A 6,000-nucleotide genomic window follows, 5' to 3' on the forward strand; every position below is an offset into this window, starting at 1 on the left:
TTCTTTCTCCTCCTTTCACATAAGCAGTTTATCTAGCCTGTCTTTCTTGTCTAACCTGTGAAGTTGCATTGTTTTATTTTAAGGATCAGTTAAGCAACTGACCTGAAAATAGCAGACATGTGAGAACCTGATGATAGACACAGTACATTTGCAAAGAGTCTAGTTGCACAATCAAACATTCACAGTGAGGATGGATGGAAAGTTGTGTGATGACTTGTTAACTGTTAACCGTGTCCGCCGTACTTTAAGGACTATGTTGCAGCTTGTAGGCAGGACTTTCCCAATGAAACATGTTTAGGGAAATGTTGAAACACCAACTTCGACTTTGTTTTAGACATGATTTGAGTTGAAAGTAAACAAAAATGCTATTTCAAAAAGGTCCACTGGGAAATAAAAGGTGCTAAGGATAGCAAAACAATATCCAAAATGGTTGACCTAAAACCAACATCAATTGGCCCTACGTCTATCTTTGGTGTGTTGCCACATTTAGTAATTCACCAATGCCAAATGAAGCATTTTCTAATTCAGATTCCTCTCAACTCTTTATCCTATTAGCTCCCCTCTGAGTAGCCACCAACCACAGCAAAGCCAAGTACAGGCCAGAAATGCATTCATGCGCTCTGAGACTGTTATTCACATACTTGCCTGTTTGCTGCAACTGAAAGATTTCACAAGGGCAAATACTTTAGTCCAACAGACTGTGGAGACAATAAAGAAGGTTTGTGTTTGATTTATGTTAAAATGACGGCAGAAAAAAAAAATGAGAGCCTTGGCATTGCAGATAGTATTTGAGGCCACTAAATCAAGGAAGTTGGACATAGGCTCACATTTGCCTCGACCAGTCATCTCCACCTAGCAGCTTGCATAGGTGTAGCATCAATATCTGAGATCATGCACAGCAGATGCTTAAAGCAAATGCAGGATATGCAAGGGGGCCGTAATAAACATGCGGACAAGCTCTGGTGTCTTTGGGTCAAGGAAGTTGGGTTGAAGTCCTTCGGAAAAGTATGTATATTTTCCACAAAAGAATTTATTTGACATTTGGGGAAATAAAATAAATTTACCAAAATTTGAGGAAATCTATGATTCGACTGGATGAGCTTACAACAAAGACGTGGAAGCATGCTAGCATATTGGAGGTCATTATTAACTATGGACAAGGATTGATTGGTTAATTAAACTATTAAATGTTGCTTAGCTTGCTAGTTGGCAAGTGGAAAGTGAGACAGATGGGATCTTGTATAACCAATACAGTTTGGAAGTATATTGTCTTGAAAATTAATATTAGGTTCTATATAGGACTGGCATGTAAACACCTGACTAAAGCCATGGACCAACTTCAGAACAGGCTAGCACATTAGCAGTGCTAGCTGTTTCTAGCACTGCTAATGCAGGGCACACTGAGCAAACCTAAGGGACTTTGTTTATGCATATTTACAACAAACGTTTTCACAGTATTAACCATTTTTCCATTCTAAATTTACATCAAACAATAAATTATTTGTTCAGAACACCGTGCCTTGCATAGACCCAGGCTAGCTTTTTCCTCCCCGTGTCCACTTTTGGCGTGGAGCTAATCTGACTATCTTATAGCTGCCACGTCATATTTCATAAACAGTTATGCAAGTAGTGTAATTCATCTAATCAAGTCATCGAATCAAAGTGTATTCCCACAGAATATTCAATGGTTTTGTTTAAGTGCTAAAATCAGGTCCAAATAAAAGTAGGAGACTTTGAAAGTCATGTTCCACAATATAGAGATATTCTTTTAATGTACAACCTCCAGCCTCTTATTAGGTGCCAGCAATAAAGTTATACTTAGTAAGACGTAAGTTTGCAGTTAACTTTTTTTACATAAAAAGCTGTCTGAATATGGCTGCTAGCCACGAGAAATACTTTTATATACCAGAAAATGTGCAAACATTACGGCCAAAAATGAAACGCCCATATGCTGAAAATCTGGAACAGAGTCCCTCATAAGATGCCAAGCAAACATAGAAAAGTTGAAGTTTAGGAAAACATAGACCAGTTAAAGAAATAAAAGTGGCACACAAAGAAAGATTTGGAAAGCACAAGATATTTCCAGACACAACCCATGCACTGCCTTGCACGGACTCAACCCCTACACACTTTTCTCTCTGGTATGTGCACATGTATGCACATTAAAGATACATCGCATCACCTCACACTGCATCCAGGCGAGCCTGTGCTGTACAGACACACACATTATCTCGTCTAGTCACATCCAGTTTAGAGACACAAACAAACTCGGACATACACACTCATTAATCTACGCTGTCTAGCCTCCCTGCACCGTCTGGTTGTTTTCAGTGGTCAGGCACCGTGTGTGTGAGTGTGCGCTTGCAATTACAGTATATTTTTCTCTAAGGGCTCGTTTCTGGTAGATAATTAAGAAAAGGAGGTCAGACAAAATAAAACGCATATCTCTTTACTGATACACTCGACCGCCAATGTGTTTTCTCAGCACAAATTTTTAGCGCTATAAGTCAGTTAAGGATGTTTAAGCAGCATAAACTATTATGGTATACTAAAAATGTCTGTAGTTCTCCTCAAATCACTAAGTTGAAGTGAAATTCCATTTTGTGTTTGATCGCCATTGTAGCTGCTTGTCTTTTCTTTCAGCCCGATGACACTCTTTTGCCCTTCTGTGAACTTAAGACTCAACACGTGTGTATTTTTTACCCAGGGTGGACATCGGCAATCGTGACGAAAATGCAACATACCCGGTCATATTGTATCAGTGCGAGTCCCTGACCCAGCTGCAGAAACCTTTGCATTGAATGTGTAAGAGCTTTGTTTGTACAGGACAATTTCATACATAGTTGTGAACATGTGTAGCACAGTGTTGCTAAGAAAATAAACAAATATCTGAACTTTCCCAGTGTATGTGAAAATTTTGCAATATGTTGTGGCACTATGGTGAGTCTGTGATTAAGTCTGCTCCTTATCTATGGTGAGGGCAGATATGCCACTGAGTATGTCCTGGTGATCCAAATACCGAAAGTTGTATCCACTGCCCTTTGTTAAAAATGAATAGAAAAATTGGGTAAAAAGTTTGTTTTAAGACATAATAAATAAATACATGATCTACAACATTTCCTGCATGATTAGATTCTATTTAAGGGGTGGGTAAAAAAAACGTGTAATTCACCAGGGTATCTCGCCTATCAGACTGAGACTGCAAACTGGGATTCTACTCTGTTCCCTCTATGAGCCTAGTGGCACATGAACCAATTCTCTACCTGCTGTAGGTTCTTGTTTGAGTCAAAGCCAATATCCCAGAGGGAATTATTATCTAGAGCTGCAGTCAAAAGCTGGTGTAATTTCCAAAGTATAGGAGCCAGAGGCGGGAGATGCGGTTGAATAATGTCAAGGATCACCACAAAAGCTGCATATAGGCCAACCAGCAGGTTTAGACAAACAAGGTGGGATGTCATATGAATAGCCGATTAGCAGAAGCTGAACTTTTAATAGAAAATACCCACAACTAATGTGGTTATGATTTGATATTTTAGTGGCCTCGATGAATAAATTATTCAAAGGAAACTGAAACATACTTTGGCAGTTATGCTACAAAGGCCTTCAAAAACTGGTCTCAATCCCGATTTTGGTTTGTTTTTACACTGGAATGGAGGAACAAAAAATAAATAAATAAATGAAGAAAAACGCAAGACTTTGGGCATCCCAAGAGACACACGAGGTCTGACACCAAACTGGCCATCAGGAGCTTGGGCTGGTGGGGAAAAAAAAAAAGGCTCCTTTAACCATCATAAAGCTATTTAGGTTCAGTTTTTTCTTTCAACACTTCCAACAAACATTTGGAAAAGGAGAAAATTGCTTGCTTAAACTATCAAAGAAAGTTTTATTCCAGAACTTTGAGTCTTTATGAAATTAATCAATCGTTACCAAGATGGCTATTCACAATGACATAAGTCTTTGTGAGGGGGGTGCCAACACTTGCCACTATACAGGGCTACAAATACCAGTGCAGGTCGTGTGCAGTTAATAGGGATGTAATCATTTAAATGATTTAGAACACCAGCATTATATATAAAATATATCAGCAGCAAATGTGTCACAAGACCACAGAGGTTGCAAGATTATAACATGGAAAAGGAGAGTTTAAAAACCTCAGCAGCACACATTTGGATTCAATTTGTGGTAGTTTTCTCCATTATGTACTTTTTGTGTGAAATCTTGTATAATTCAGAGGTCTAATTTAGTCGTTGCAACAAACATCTGAAAGTCAAAAAGGATGTATTAAATTCCTTGTTGTTTTAACATAGACTTGTAAACTTCTTTTGACAACGTGATCTACAAATCATTGCTCCCTTTGAGGCAGTGAGAGCACTCCACAGTTTCTGGTAGCAGTAGGCGCACAAGGGACGAGCAAATCTCCAAAGATCCATAACACATGTTGCAAGATTGGCAGAAGTGTGGTTACATTTTTTGTCGAAAGATCATTTTATCACATTTCATCGACTCGTGACTCCTGCTGGTTAGTTATAAAACTTTGAGAGTTTTTCATGTTTTCCATGTGCTGCACCCTGCAGAGTGTGATTGCTCATCTCACTGTCAGTGCTGTCATAACACTTCCCTTTCTGTTAGACAACTGATAAATAAGCTGCAGGCTCTGATGTTTTAGTGTAAGACTTGTTTTTGGGTTTTTTTCCAAAAGCCTGACTGTCCTTTCATTTCTAAAGGTTTAAGGTGCAAGTACAAAAAATTAGAGATCAAAATGGCTAGAAGAAAGCCTCTTCTTTCAAAAAAGAAAAGGTTTGTAAAGTTGCTTCTAAACAAACCACAAGACTTCTGGATCAATGTCCTTTGGACAGATGACACCAAAGTGGAGATGTTTTGTCATAAAACACAGCAGCACGATTGGAGAAAACCAAACTCAGCATATCAGCACAAACACCTCGTACCAGCTGTCAAGCACGGTAGTGGAGGGCTGATGATTTGGGCTAGTTTAGCAGCCACGGGACCTGGGCACCCGTCATGGAGTCCACCATGAACTCCTCTGTATACCAAAGTATCCGAGAGTCAAATGTGAGGCCATCTGTCCAACAGCTAAAGCTTGGAAACGACCTGAAGTACAACCCTGAAGTACGCTCAATGCTGTGTCAGGACCTCAAGAAAACAGAGCACAAAACAATGTCCACAACTTTGAATAAACTTATTGTTAGGGCCAAAATTAATCTACAAGGATGTAAGATTAATTTTTTGATTTTTTTGTAAGACAATTAGTTGAAGTTATTGTTGCTAAAGATGGAGTGCACTTAGTTCTTGACATTTTGGCTTCATTTTTGGTCAATACATTATGAAAAAATGTAATGTGTCGTCAGTCAACTGAGGGTGTAGTCACCTAATTTTAGAACCATGTAAGGAGGACCTGATTAATTTCATATCATGCCCCAATTTGTAAAACTAACACCAGATTAAATTAGAATTCACAATTCAAGAGTTCATCCACCCCAGCCACTCAGGACTCAAACTGTCATAATAAGAAGAAATATAATTATGTAATGTAATAGAAACATTTTATTCAAGCTATTGCTCATTTATGCATAAATTATAGAATAAATATCGTAATATAATCATACAGTGATATTGGACAACTTAAGTCTTGATATAGGGCTGTCAGCCAAATTATAGACTTACATCCAATCTCACTTTTACATCTGAAGTTCTTGAATAAATTGTTGCAGCTCAACTTTGTGATCATTTACACAGAAACAATCTGCTGGAAGAGTTTCAGTCAGGATTCAGAGCACATCATGGCACAGAAACAGCTGAAAGTTACTAAGGATCAATCAGAACACTCCATTACAGAGGCTTGAACAACTTATTGGGATCAAAGAAACCGCATTTAGCCTGGTTTAGGTCATATTTATCAGTTGGATTCCAGTTTGTTCATGTGAATGAATAATCTTCCTCTCACACTAGTTCCGCAGGGTTCGACACTTGGACTGATTTTCA

The sequence above is a fragment of the Leuresthes tenuis genome, unplaced genomic scaffold (genome assembly GCF_036924035.1).
Source record: "Leuresthes tenuis unplaced genomic scaffold, fLeuTen1.0.hap1 SCAF_22, whole genome shotgun sequence".
NCBI lineage: Eukaryota > Metazoa > Chordata > Actinopteri > Atheriniformes > Atherinopsidae > Leuresthes > Leuresthes tenuis.